Here is a 16,171-nt window from a genome sequence, read left to right on the forward strand (position 1 = left end):
TTTTCTCAGGTGTCCACATGTGTTAGAAATACTGACAACATACAATAGAAACTCTTGGTAATGTTCTCTTTTTATTGCTTCTTAACACTGAATTACAGTCAGTTTAATCGGCCTTTTTCGGACAAGAATTTACCCAAAAAAAAGTCTTTGACCCTCCTGTTGTCTTCATTTACAGGCACCAAAAATATTGTTTCCTTGTCTGAAAAAATCCAAAAATTCAGCAAAAAAAATCCCCAAATTTCTGAAAATTTGCAAAATCTTCAGGAAGAAAATTCCAAATATTCCTTAAAAGTTTCCCTTAAAAGTTTAATTTTTTTAAAAAAATCCCCAAATTTGGCAAGAAATAAAAATGTAAAAAATAAAAAAAATAAAAATTGTAAATATTTTCAAAAAATGAATAAAAATCTTCCCCAAAAAATCCTAAAAATATCTAAAGTGATTCCATATATATCAGTAAAAGTTCTAATATTTTCTATAAGAACATTCACAAACAAATCAACCAAAATCCAGGGAAATTCGCTGGATTTTGGTTGATTTTTTTTTTTAATGAATGTTCTTAAACATTTTAACATTTCTTTTTTTCCACCAAAAAATGTTGAAAAATTTCCCCAAAAATGTTGAAAATGTGGACATATTTTTTTTCCCCACATTTTCAAACTTTACAACAGGTCAATTTTGACCCGCAGGCGACACGAGGGTTAAACTTAGGATGAATTAGCTAATGGACCATTGCATTGTTCAAAATCTGGGAAGTCTTTCTGTTTCCTCTGAGAATAGTATAATGTTGGTAATTTTAGATAAAAAGCCTTTGGGGTTCAGATGGATAAAGCATCATGAGGCTGGAATTCAGCGCAGCAGCCAGATGACAGCCAGATATCCCTTTAGACACCAACTGAAGCGTGACATCAAAGCACACATAGAAATCTCCAGCGAGTCGGAGCTTCCTGTGGAATTTTCTGGAGGCTGTGGAAATGTGGAGTTCTGTCTGAGACCCCAACACGACACTGATCTCACTGCAGGGTCTGATCCAGAGGGTTTATATCATCACATGTGGATGCTTCATGTCTTGTGAAGCTGTTACGCTTTTTCCAGAAGAATGTTATGTTTTCACCCGTCTGTGTCTGTTTCAGAGCCCAAAAATGTACAAATCCGGCTTATCTGTCATCTGTTTTCCCCCTTACTGAAAGATGTTATGGTCTTAGACACTCCTGTGGTTACGGAAGTCAAAAATAGCCCAAAGCTTAAGTTGTGTCTGATGGGTCCCAGTGGGTGAAATCTGCAGCAAATGATTAGCCAGTCATACATAGCTATCTGTAGACACAGGAACAGAAAGAATTCATGCATTCATGTACATGTTGTGAACCCTGAAGACACTTGAGTTTACAATTACAGCTGAAGTTTACAGATCTGGCTTATCTTTAGACTCTTTTTCTGTTGTTCATCAGGTTTTATGGTCTTGGACACACAACTAGTAATGGAGGCCAATTTTAGCAGGAAAACTTCTTGATGTCAGGAGCAGCGTTTAATCACACTTCAGATTCAAACGCTGCCCTGGAAAAAGACAAATCTCCCCTCGGAATACAGAAAACATGAAATAAACTCAACATAGAGGCCACTTACTGCGAGTTTAAAGAAGTCAGTTGTGCATTTCTGCATAGCTGTAGATAATCTGTTTTTCTCTGAATGCTTTCTTAATCATTCTTTATTTCAACCTGAGTTGCACTTTTCATATAGGTCAGGAACACTTCAGTGAATCAGTGCATCCTGTTAGCATCCGTGCTATTTCTGCTGACTGGTAAACACGACTCCGACAGCCGCTGAAAAGTTTCAAAAGTTCCAGCAGCCATTATTCAGACCGGTACATTCACCAGAACGGTGTCACGGCTCAGATCAAAGGATGGTTTCAGCTTTAATGAGGCCAAAGTGACATCAGTGCTGTTTGTCACTCCACTGCCTCTGAAGCAGTTTGACGGGAAGCGGGTGAGAAATGAAAGTGGTCCAAGCCTCTGAGCTTCAGGGTTTGCAAAAGTGCGTCTCTTGATTTAATACCGCTGCCAGCTGAAGGTAATGATGTTAATTATCTGGTTTTAATGTCACCTGTCAGTGGGAGGAAATGTCAGGCAGCAGGTGAACAGTCACTTCTAGGAGTTGATGGAAAAAGCTTTAAAAATGGGTCTGAGAGACTTTTACAAGCTACAGAACAACCAGTGTTGCAGTGTTACAGTAAAAAATAGTAAAACTACAGTAAAAATATGGCAAGATATACTAACATATAGTAAAAATACAGCAAAAATATGGTAAAATATAGTAAAAAATACAGTAAAAAATAGTAATAAATACAGTAAAATATTGAAAAAATATTTTAAAATACAATAGAAAGATAGTGAAAAATACAATACAAATATAATTAAAATACAATAAAAATATAGTAAAAACTACAGTAAAGATGTAGTAAAAATATGGGACAGTAAAGATGTAGGAAAAATACAGTAAAAATATAGTAAAAATACTGTAAAATATAATAAAAAATACAGTAAAATATAGTAAAAATACAGTAAAATATCATTAAAAAATACAGTAAAAATATAATAAAAATACTGTAAAATATAATAAAAAATACAGTAAAAATATGGTAAAATATAGTAAAAATACAGTAAAAATATAGTAAAAATACTGTAAAATATAATAAAAAATACAGGAAAAATATAGGAAAAATACAGGAAAAATACAGGAAAATATCATTAAAAATACAGTAAAAATACAGCAAAAATACAGTAAAAATATTGTAAAATATAATAAAAATACAGTAAAAATATAGTAAAATATAGTAAAAATACTGTAAAAATATAGTAAAAATGCTGTAAAACATAATAAAAATACAGTAACAATATAGTAAAAATACAGTAAAAATGTAGTAAAAATACAGTAAAGATGTAGTAAAAATATGGTGTGGTAAAGATGTAGTAAAAATATGGTAAAATAGTAAAAAATACAGTAAAAATATAGGAAAAATACAGTAAAAATGTAGGAAAAACACTGTAAAATATAATAAAAAATATAGTAAAAATACAGTAAAAATACAGGAAAATATAATAAAAATACAGTCAAAATATAGTAAAATATAGTAAAAATACAGTAAAAAATATAGTAAAAATGCGGTAAAATATAATAAAAATACAGTAAAAATATATTAAAAATACAGTAAAAATGTAGTAAAAATACAGTAAAGATGTAGTAAAAATATGGTGTGGTAAAGATGTAGTAAAAATATGGTAAAATAGTAAAAAATACAGCAAAAATATAGGAAAAATACAGTAAAAATATTGTAAAAAATACTCTAAAAATATAGTAAAAATACTGTAAAATATAATAAAAATACAGTTAAAAATATAGTAAAAAATAGTGAAAATATTGTAAAAATATAGTTAAAATGTAGTAAAAATACTGGCTTATTATACTGCACATTGAACAGAGTGCTACAAAAATAAACTTTAAAGTACAAAAATAAACAAATACCTTCTCAATGTGAGAAAAAGATCCACTCTGATCGCATAAAATCTATAGACCTTTAACTATTTAGTGAAACAACATAGAGAAGCTCAGAGAATCATTAAAATCAGTTCAGTAGTTAACATCTTTTATTTGAATGTTGTGACTGATCTGTGTCTAAACTCAAATAGATTCTTCAATTTTACACATCATGCTTTAAATGAACGTGTTTATCTCTTTGTGACAGAACAAACTTACATTAAAGTTTAAACTGCTCTTCCATTGGGTGTGACGGCTGCTTAGTGAAGTGAATCTCTCAGTTTTCTGTTCCTCATGATCAAATGCATTCTTCAGCTGCCTCTTTAACTTCTACTACTTCTTAACATATCTGAACCACTGCCAGCTAATCAGAACACTCCCTCCTATGAGGTGCCAGATTTTCAAAATTCCTCTCTTCTCTACAGGTTTGCACCACCTAGAAGATGTTCCACCATGTCTGAACATGAACAGCAGATCTGTTTAACCATTCTGCTTCTGATGGGTCTCTAACTTTTCTCATCAAACCCATCAGGAGTGCAGGACCACAACATTTAGATACTCAGATAGTTGGACGTCACTGTTTAATCGCTGATTTTATTCAGATTTTCAGATTAGTTGTTTCTGGTCAGAGGAGGCTACAGGTCCTCAGATTATTGCAGGTCAGTTTGTTCTTCAACTCCAGCTGCTGACGGAGTAGAAAAAAGCAATCCTGATAGTTCAAGACCAGCCCCAAAACCTGAATGACACCAGTGAGACGGAGACGGAATAAACCAGTCCCTCCAGGAATTCAACAATCAACGCAAATTCAACCAATCTCCGTGAATTCTGTGCGACCACGCAACCTTGTCCCGCCTCCCACGAGTTCCAGCAATCATAGCGGTCCCCAAACGTAACGCACGTATGTCACCAAGTTCACTTCCTGTTTCTGGTCTGGAGATGCAGACATGTCCCATTCCAATGTCTCTCATTTACCAACAGAAACTACTGCTAAAGACGGTGAAAAACAATTCCATGATGTTCTTCACCAAAGCGGAGCTAAACTGTTTTACAAATGCGCAATACTGTGGTGGAATACAAACGAAAAACATCCACTGGATGCCAAAGGGACTGACTAAAGTAAGGTGAAAAACAAAGAAAAGAACTATTATTACAGATAAGATTTCATACTGATGAAATCCACCAGAGAAGCACTCGTTCTGACTTAAATCTGCAGAAGCTACTTGTTGCAACACATTGATGATGAATTACAGACAGGAAATTTGCACTTTTGCCACTATTGTTCACATTTCCTGCAAAAAGAATGAGATTCTATGGAATGAAATAAACCTCAAGACAAGCTGAGGCAAAAGTAACTCATTCTGAAGATTACATTGAAGATTAAAGATATATTTCATTCCACAATCACAGGGAAAAACAATAAAAACAGTGACAATCTGTGGATTCTTTTTTTAAATTTACTGACCCTCAAGAACCTGTTGTCTGTCATGGTGCTTCCTTCCATTATATGTGGAGTGATGCTGCTTCTCTACATTCTGACTGACTGAAATACAAAGTTTAGTTTATGTGATTTTTTTTAAACACCTTTGTGTTCCTGTTCTTTTCATCTTCAATTTTTGTGTCTGAACTGTGCTTCTAGTTTAGACACAACTAAAACTGCCTCAGGTTTTATTTCTGAGCACATCTCCGTTTGCTGCAGGTAGTTCTGGAGAACGTTCCTTCTCCATTTGTTTTTCTTCCAGATCTTTCCCTGGCGGCTGAAGGTAAGCAGCAGTATTTTTTTTTACTTGACAGAAATTGACAGATGGCTTGACGAGAGACGACATGAAAAATGATAAGAAGTTCTGACATCCTCTACAAGTCACAGTCTAGTCACAGTCTGGTCTTTCCTCCTGCGGTCTGGATGACTAATGCTTGAAGAAGTGTTCCCATTAGGGGTAGATCTGTCTCCTGCAGCTTTCAGAGGTTCTTTTAAATTTATGAACACATTTTTAAGGAGAATACAGATATACTGCTTGTGTTCTGTGCATGATAAGATAAACTGCCTGCCTCAGAAATAATTATTTCTAAAGAAAGGATCAGTTGCAGGAAACGTGATAAGAAACTGGCAGAAAGTTGAAGAGTTGGAGGTGGTGAGTGAACGCATGAAGCTACAGGACACTTATTTTCTGCTGCATTTCCTTCTTTAATTCAGCAAACTACAGTTTTGCCAATACTGACGGGAAAGATTTTTAAAAAGTATTTTTTGAGCACTGAATTTCACAGATATATGATGAAATCATTCTATTTCTGTCTCACAACTGGAGCCACATGATTATTTTTATGTTTAAAGAAAGTTTATACTCTGACATAAAAGGTTCATGGTTAACAGCAACAAGCTAGGAGCCTTTCAGACTTTCAGAAATGGCATTTCAGCATGTCAGAACTCTTTAAGCTAGACAAAAACAAACTGCACCTTTTTAGGGTTTTGTTCTATGTGATTTGTTGACAGTAAAAGAAACACAAACTGACGCCACTCTTGTCCTTGAAATGCAAAAAAGTGTTACATGTATTCTCAGATGTACGTCCCCGTGGATAAATGAAACTATGAATTGTGAATTTTTAAAGTTTTCACAGTTAGCATTTTGAGCAGTGTGAGCAGTAAAATGAAGAAATAATGACTGAAAATCACACAGAACTTGAGGAAGTTGTAAATTAGCTGATAATTACTGGAAAGTAAACAGAAAAAGCGTGATTGCATTTATGGATTATGAATAGGAAGATGCCAGACTGGTTAATAAAATCAGTAAAAAAACTCATCGTATTTATATCAGTTCCTCCAGGATTTCACAGGATTTTTCCAGCTTATCTGTCCCTAAAATATCTGAATTTGCAGCAGCTTTTCTAAAAAATTGCGATGTAAGTTGTGATGTTTTAAGCGTATTTGCTGTGATGAAATTGCATGAGACTGACAATCTCAAAAAAGTTGCATTTTTTCAGCTTTTAGAACATGTTTCAACATTTTAATTGACTGTATTTCTTCCTAAACTAATTCTTTAACGCTCCAACCCATTTCCACCAGCTGGTGCACCACGGTGGGAAACTAGCAGCAGCCAGATACTGGTTTAACAGGAAGTGGTTGGTAGATTTCCCCATAGCTACTTAAACAACGGTACATGTTCTATCAGCACAGCCTCCCCTCTGTCTGGAAGCAGTAAAATCAGACAGCATGGGGAAACAGCATCACTGTACAAACTAAACACTCACTGACGTTTCTAAATGTCTCCGTATGAGCTAAACATTCAGCGATTTCACTGAAGGATGCATATTATAATAAAAGAAACATTGATAAAGAAAGAAAAACAGCCCTCCACTTGGTCTGGCCCAGGACGTACCCCTCCCCAAAACTAGGAAACAAAGGAACAAAAAACAAACAAGCAAAGTTTGAACAAAACAGCCAACAATTAAATCACATTTGATCAAGAATTTAATAACAGACAGCTGAAACTAACTAATTACTGTGTGTTTGCTTTAATATGATAGATGTAAACATGATATCAACCCAAACAAGCCTGGGATAGCAGCTAAGTTACACTAGCAGGGGTAAATTAAAGCAAATCCCACATAAATAAACAGTATTGTGTAACGTATGAAATAAGAGTGACAAGTGGTGAGAAGAGATGAGAGTTCTTCCATTTAGTATTTGCTTTCCTCACCTGATTCCACTTTATCTTTTAGCTTTATTTACCTTCTAGTACACAAGGTTTGGTGCAGACTCCACCACAGATATCTTCATGGAGCCCGGAACAAATATTTGTTTTGAGGTGAGAGTACACAAGGAGATTGTCGGTTGTCAGCGTCTTTATAATTCATCATTTAACGAGTTGTAATTAAAGTATTTGTTGCAAGACTTTGGGGGAGCTTTGATTAGTGTTCAGCATGGGAGGCCATCGAACTCTGCCAGCAAACACTAGAACTCCACATGAATAATCTGAAGACCTTCAGTAAACACTCAATCTGAAATCAAAGCTATCATCTGTAAAAAGTCACAGCCCTACTGTATGTGTTCATCTGTGTCCGATGTGAGGAGTAATGTGATAGGTCTATGAAGTGAACTGGCCTTATTTATGGTCCAAAATGGCGTGACATGATCCATTTGGATGCAGAAACCATGAATTTCTCCCCTCAGTCCACCTTCATTTGTGTTACTTTATTTTGCATGTCTTTTTATACAGCTATTTAGCTTTTCTCTGCATTTCCTGTACTCACATCACTTCACGCCATGTTCTCTGCTGAGAACTGCTGGATTTCTCCCTCCAGGTTGGGGGGGAGTTGTTTCCCCAAGAGAAGGAGTTCAGGTATCTCGGGATCTTGTTTACCAGCGACGGGAAAATGGAGCGTGAGGTGGACAGGTGAATTGGTGGTGTCAGCAGTAATGAAGGCGTTGTACCGAACCGTCGTGGTGAAGAGGGAGTGGACACCTGATTCTGATCCTCCAGGGAGACTTCCTTTGAAGGTTTTCTGAACACGTCCTCCTGGGAGGAGACCCCGGGTTAGACCCAGAACTAGCTGGAGGGATTATATATCTCATCTGGCCTGGGAACGCCTCGGGATCCCCCAGGAAGAGCTGGAAAATGTTGCTGAGGGGGAGGAACGTCTGGAATGACCTGCTTCATCTGCTGCCTCCATGACTCGAGCCCAAATAAGAGGAAGAAGATGGATGGATGGATGGACGGACGGACGGACGGACGGACGGACGGACGGACGGACATCATTTCACTTTACCTTGTAACTTCACTATTGCATTCCTTACAGCTTTACTTCCTCTGATCCTCAAAATGCTGTGGCTTTGAAAGGCATGTTCTCTTTAAATAACTGTAAAAAAGACACCATTTATCAACCAGAAACTAAGAAGAACCTGCAAATTTTAAACTTTCTGATGGTCCTTAAATGTATCATGTGTGACGTTTAGTTCCATCTCGATAATTCATCAAACCTCAGCTTATAGTCATGATATTTCATAGAATACCTTTACTGTGATGGCAGATTGTACAATGCAGTTTAGCAGCAATCTGGTCAGTGTATTCACACAATCAGGACTTTGTTTTTAAACTACAGTAAGAACTTCACCAAAAACAAACCCTTTTGACCCAGATTCTGTAAAGAAAACTGAAAAATCTCCACACCTCAGCACAACTGGGACTGATTCAGACGTGATTAAGAGTGTTTTCAAACTGCAGAGTGTTTAGTCAGAGCACACAGAAGTTAGAGGAAAACAAAACACATTGGATCAATTAAATAAATGAAGCATGTGTAAAAAATGATAAACGGAGGAGTGAGCTGTCAGCAAGTTGTTGGAAGACACATTCAGCATGGTGAAATATCTGTGATTAATGTCATTATGACTGCATCACGCTGCACAGCAGACGTTTCCGAGTCCTCTCTGCTTCTAGTCATGGTTGAGCTGTTTCCATAGAGGGGCAGGATTTTAAACTGCAGTGAAAAATGAGTCCAAATGTGACAGAAGCAACTACTTCAGCTCAACTCACATCTGTTGTTAACATCCATGAGCATATCACCCAAAAACAATAAATCCAGGAGCACTGCCTGTTGCTTGCTGTAGTTTACTGTAGGTTTGTTTGTCTCCAATGCAGCAGACTTCTACATCAGCAGCTGGTGATTCATCATTCATTCAATTGGTTTTCTTTCACTTATGAGTCAATGTGCACAAGGTTTACACATTCACTGACTGCTTCTGAATCATAAGTCATGACCTGCGACACATTTCCAAGGTTCAGGTGACTGAACTTCATGGTGTAGATTCAAAAACAAGTCATTAACTTCTGACTTGAGGTTTACCTGCAGAGTCACTGACTTCCTGAGAGACAAGATTGGACTTCAAAGAGCCTCTTTGGATCTGAGTCCCTATAAAGAACCTTTATCACCAGTTAGTCTCCTTCACTCTTCATTATAAAGCATTAATGAAATCCAGATTAGAGCAACTTTGGAAAAAACTGACATTGCGATATATGTCTGACAAAAATACAGGAGTTTTCACCAGATGACTTGAATGACTGGTTGGAAATAGTGATTTGTAAAGGTTTTGGGGGGAATTTTGAAGCTTTTCTCATATCCTGCAGCTGTAGCAAAGCTGTCCAAAATAGTTTTTGTTCTTTTGAATGGAATTAGACTACAGAAGACTACAGCAGACATTAAAAGTTAGCTGTGCTCAGAGAAGCTTCTAGGCTCCACCAGGTGGTTTTATCCACATGAGCTGTTTTCTCTAATCTAGCATTTTAAATGTCAGTATGACAGTTAATCGAAAGAAAGGCTAATGACAAGAGGACATAGAAAGCAGTTCTGAAATCAGACCAAAATCAGTGCTGCAGAACTAGACATGTCATCTTTTTTATTCCATCTATACTTGTACTCATGATGCCACTCCCTCCATTGTCTAGCAGCCAATACCTAGACCTTGGTATGTGTCCACAGAGGCCTTTTTACATGAACCGCATCCAAACATTGCCTGCTTGGTGGGCGTGTCACATGACAGATGCTTTACCTTCAGTCCTGTAGGGGTCTCGGACCAACCAGTTCGATGAAAAGTATTTCTGATAACATCTGAGGTGAGAAATGAGCTGTACAGTGGCTGAATCTGTCCTCATTTCAGTTCAACAACAGCTAGTTGTTGTGCCTCATTTGTGTAAAGTTGAGGTCTATGCTACTTTTGCTAGCCTGTGTGCAAGCAGCTAGCAGGCAACATGTCACCACATTGCTCAAAGCTTCTGTGATGCTTCCAGAATGAGACATGAGGCTTGTCACATAGACTAGTGGGAAATTGATGGATCCTGTGGACACAGCATAAGCCTTCAGACTGACCCCACAACTCCAGATTTATTTATTCTTTTACTTTTCAAATGTGTAGTCTTCAGTCCCGAAAGCTGCAAAGCATTTTGAATTACCTGCCATCTTTGGATGTTTTACTCCCTGATACCAGAATAAAGTGCATTACAATAGTTGATAATAATCTGCATGGGATGAAAGCTTGGACGACCTTTTCAATGTCTGCAGACTAGAGGGATGACCTGATCTTGGTGAGCTGTCTAAGCTGAGTAAAGGGGGACAACTCTTTGGTCACCTGATCATCCGGGCCTCATAACGAACGTGAATTATTAAAGGACCCAGAGGAAAGTTTTCTAACAGTGCTAGAGCTGGGGCCATTATGATCACTTCAGATTTGAAGGGTGTTGAAGAAATTTCACTCTTAGTCCTTGGAAGTTTGCTGTAGTGGGTGTTTATTGGTATTCCGTCATACAGTGGGTTTACCAACACAGAGCATGAGTCTGTAAAGGTAAGAAGACCCAGAGCATTTGCAGAATCCACAATCTATAAGGATGGTCAGAGAGTAGGGAAGGGCCATATGTAAATGCAAGGGTGAATAGAGGTTCATTTGGTTGCTAATCAGTAGCAGAGGGTAATACAGCAAAGAACAAAAGGTGGTTGAATCAAGGGGTCTGACAGACAATAACAAATAACAAAAGATAAAAGAATTGTGGACAACTGTGGGAAAAGGAATGAAGGAGTGAAAGGTGTGCTATTTTCTTCATCAAGGGCATTCAGCTGCAGGAAATTCTCAAACATCCAATTTTTAATTTCAGCAAGGCAGGACATGATACGAGAGACATCAGAGTACCAGGTTTCATAGAGATACAACTAGGTGTCATCTGCTAAGCAGTTGAACTCTATGTCATGTCTATGCATGATATGCCCCAGGATTAGCATGTATATGTTGAACAATAGGGGACCCCAGATAGACCCCTGGGGAACCCCACATAGAGAAGCATCAAAGGAATCTCCAAGTTTTACCAAGATGGACCTGTTTGACAGATTTATCTGAGTTGCTGATGCCAACAGAATTCCTCAGAAGGCTCATCAAGATGTTGTAGTTCACTGTTTCTGACCCTGAACTGAGGTCATAAGGAATGATGATACAGGAAATCATTCTGTGACCTTCACTGGGGCAGTTTCTGTTTGGTCTTTGTCAAACGTCTGATTGTAGTTCGTAAAAGAAACCAGCTGAGTGGAGACATTTTTTATCTAAATGTTTTTCCAACCGCTGACACAGATCAAATGAGGAAACCACCACATCAACAATGGAGCCTTGTGCACTGCCTCATAGATCTGCATACCTCAGTGGTCCATTACTTCCATCAACACCAAGTTAAGACAGGTTCAGCTCCTCAAATGCAGAAAAGCTTCCGTCTGAGCCAAAAATCCCCTTTGGGTTAATCTGTCATGTTGAAACACGCCGAGTGTATTCCCAAACTGTGTTATATTGTGTTTGACACATTCACCAACGCAAAAGGCAATAAATCTACGTCAGCGAGTGCTTTCTTACATTAAGGAAGCAGGAGGGAAGTGCAAGAAAGACAGGAAGTGTGAACTAGTCGACTGTGTCAGCAAATTAATGAATGAACAAAAGAGCAGTCAGCAAGTGAATGAATTGACGTTATTTAAAATCACTTCACCACAAGTTTGAATTCAGTTTTTCTTTTAACCCTGTAAAACCCACTGTTACAGAAATACACCAGTTAGATTTTTTTAAATATCATTTTTCTATTATCTATCTATCTATCTATCTATCTATCTATCTATCTATCTATCTATCTATCTATCTATCTATCTATCTATCTATCTATCTATCTATCTATCTATCTATCTATCATTTTTGCAATTTTTTTCTATATTTGTTATGTATAAATATTTTTTTCGTGTTTTTTCCTATAGTTGTTTTGTATATATATTTTTTCTTTTTTGTTTTTTTTTTTGCTCAGTCTCTTCTATATTTGCTTTTATATTATCATCAGTTTTTTTTTTTTAGTCTTATTTTTTTGCTCATTCCTTTTCCATATTTGGGTCTTATGGGCTTAAAATCTCTCTATTATGCTTTTAAAAATCTATTTTCTGCTTTTTTTTTTTTAGCCTGTTTAGCTGTAATAAAGTCTTCTGTTAAATCCTTTCTGTGCCATTCATCACTACTTAAAGGTACTCAGCTATCAGCAAACAGAATAACTGTTTTTTTTAGGTAACTATTTAAAAATGTTCCGTTTGTCATTTTTACTTAAGCAGATTTTGATATCAGTGCTTTCATTTCTGATGAGCAAAACTTCCTACTGCTTATATCCCTTCAGCAGAAGTTCCTCTTCTTGTTTCTGCACATTTCATATTAATGCAGACAAACAGTGAGTTGTTAACGCAGCATATTGATAATTCAGATGGTTTGGTGCTGCCCTCCTTTGGCTGCAGGTGGGAGTTAAAGAATAAAACACTACATCTCTTGAATGTCTGTTAGAATTCTACAGTGACAAAAACAACTCCCAACCAATGTCTAAATAAATTACTCAACCAGTCAGACTTTATTTTGACAGCACTTTTCCTACAAACAGAATGTAACGGTGTTTTACGGATCAAAAGTCATTTTAAAAAGAATGAGAATGAGGCAAAACTATCATAATGTCATAGATAAATGCAAACAGGAAAGAGCAGAGACAGGATCAGAACAGCAAACTGAGACAATAACGGAAAAGTGAAGCATCAAATGACGTGTAAAATAGATTAAAATGTAAAAATACTTCCAGATATCCTCCATAACTCAACATATTCCAAGTTTAAATAAATTATTGAATATGTGTGTCTGTGTGCACATACAAAACATAAATTTGAGTCATAAAATTGAAAAAGTGGTTTTATCTTTAGTAAACAAACATTAAGCTGAACTGAAACCAATCCTACAATATAATTAATTTTTGTTAAAGAGTGCAGTCCTGTAGGCTTCTGGAGTGGACCGAGAGCTGTGTAATTAATCAAATAGGTAAAGAGATAAAATGATTCAGATAATAAGAAAGAAAGACTCATGAGTAATGACAATAAATAATAAAGTCAAATACTCCTATTTCTTATCTGCAAGCCGTTGGAAATCCTTAGAATGAACCATGTTTTATCATCATATGTTTGTGGTTTTATAAGATTTTTTAAATTGTTCATGATCAAACCAAATCTTTATTATTTTTTCTCCATGAATTTAGGTAATTTCTTCACTGCACTTTCTGAACTAAAACTACACTTAGTAGGTCCAAGTTCTCAAGGAATCACTCAAACTGCTTCACTTTCTGCCACTAGAGGGCAGCACAAGAAGGCGTTAGATGGCGATGCACACTCATGACTGAATGTAGTCCTTTACACCCTTAACGTAAGTCTAAATCAAACTTTTAACCAAAAACTAACCAAACTCAAAGAGATGTACACATAAACACATCAAATATCACCACCTCTGCTGTAAAACTAACTTACTGGTGGCTTTTAGTCATGACCAACCAGGTATTAAAACATACTTTAAGGTGTAAAACATAATCAGCTGTTTGTAAAATGTACACAAAATACATATAAACACACAAAACCAGTCTTTTCCTAATAATCTGCTCTTTCTCATAAAGACTTCTGCTTTGTGATGGTCAGGTTTCTGTTTGACCTATTGCGACATCAAAATATCCCTTTTAGCCTTTTTATAGTGACCCAACTGGCTCCAGGGACAGAAAAACAAGGAAGCGACTGTACTTTCACACATTTCTCAGAAGCAGTGCAAAGAAGGAGGGGGAAGTAATCAAATATAAATCCATATTAATGGAGTTGTGCAGCAGAACTATTTCAAAGGAACTTTTAGGAATTTATCTGCGTTTATGATGTTTTGAGAACATTGTTGTGATACAGCAGCAGGTGGTACTTTAGAATATAAACTTTGGATCTATGCAGGTTAAAGACACTTCTTACAGCATAAAAAGGTATTTTTATCACTTTTCAACATGAATCACGGTCCATTTAAGTTGACATTTTTGACAGGAATGAACAAAAATACTCTTTCATGTCCAAGTGAAAAACAAATTTCTACAAATTAATGTTGATTAAGAATTTAAAATGTAAAACAAGTGGTTGCATTAGGATTCACCCCCCACAGGTGCAGCCAGTTGGTGGTAAAAATAATACAGTCAGTGAAATGGACATCACCTGAGTGGATTTGTCTTAAGTGACCGTTTAATAAGGACAACTGCATCTACAAGGTCTGGTCACTGGTGAATCAATACTCGTGGGTGGTCAAGTCAAGAAAACAAATCAATCATTACAAAATTGAAGAAATATGGTTCATGTAAAACAACTTCTGCCTGTTTTAAAAAAAAAAAAAAAAACAGAATAAATCTCAACAAGATTTCACCAGAAAGCTAGTGAGAGACGCTGAAGTCAACTGAATGAAGATTCTCACGTCATTACAAACACATCATCTCTGGCAGCATCATGAAGTGAAGCATGGTGGTGGCGGCATCATGACGTGAAGCACGGTGGTGGCGGCATCATGACGTGAAGCACGGTGGTGGCGGCATCATGACGTGAAGCACGGTGGTGGCGGCATCATGACGTGAAGCACGGTGGTGGCGGCATCATGACGTGAAGCACGGTGGTGGCGGCATCATGACGTGAAGCACGGTGGTGGCGGCATCATGACGTGAAGCACGGTGGTGGCGGCATCATGACGTGAAGCACGGTGGTGGCGGCATCATGACGTGAAGCACGGTGGTGGCGGCATCATGACGTGAAGCACGGTGGTGGCGGCATCATGACGTGAAGCACGGTGGTGGCGGCATCATGACGTGAAGCACGGTGGCGGCATCATGACGTGAAGCACGGTGGTGGCGGCATCATGACGTGAAGCACGGTGGTGGCGGCATCATGACGTGAAGCACGGTGGTGGCGGCACCATGACGTGAAGCACGGTGGTGGCGGCATCAAGATGTGAAGCATGGTGGTGGCAGCATCATGATGTGTAGCACGGTGGTGGCGGCATCATGACGTGAAGCACGGTGGTGGCGGCATCATGACGTGAAGCACGGTGGTGGCGGCATCATGATGTGAAGCACAGTGGTGGTATCATCATGATGTGAAGCATGGCGGTGGTGGCATCATGATGTGAAGCACAGTGGTGGTATCATCATGATGTGAAGCATGGCGGTGGCAGCATCATGACCTGAAAGGCTGGTCAAATGAATGCAGGAATTTATTCCACATGTCTGTACTGGGTTTTGTCATGTTAGCTCACAGGGCAAACACTTCCACTTATTTTTATCATTTCTGTGCGTTTTTTATTTTTACTTCAGAAGAATGAGTTGCATCAGTAGCTCAGCCACACTTCTGTGGTCCCTTCCACTTTTGTTTCTACTTCCTGTTACTGGAAGCCCATTCTGAGCCAATGATGTTTCATGGAATCAGAAGGATGAAGTGATGTTGAGGCTAAATTTAAGGTGAATATTTCTGTTGAAACTCCATGAAGGACAAACTGCTTTAGTACAGCATGAACAACAAGGCTTCACTTGGATGAGCTTCTCTTGAGGAATTATGAAGTTATTTACTAAAATAACACGAGGTCATTGGCCCTGCTTTGGAGAAATCTGACTGGTCAATGAGACAGAGAGGAAAGTAATAACTCTGATGTGGAATCAGCGAGTCGGTCGTCCAGTCTGTGTGTTTATGTGGCAGAGAAAAGAGAAGCAGCCGAGCAGAACGGAAGACAAAGCCAGACACATGACATGAAAAGAGAGAGGAAGTGTGTGTGTGCGTGTGT

The sequence above is a fragment of the Amphiprion ocellaris genome, chromosome 15, assembly GCF_022539595.1.
Source record: "Amphiprion ocellaris isolate individual 3 ecotype Okinawa chromosome 15, ASM2253959v1, whole genome shotgun sequence".
NCBI lineage: Eukaryota > Metazoa > Chordata > Actinopteri > Pomacentridae > Amphiprion > Amphiprion ocellaris.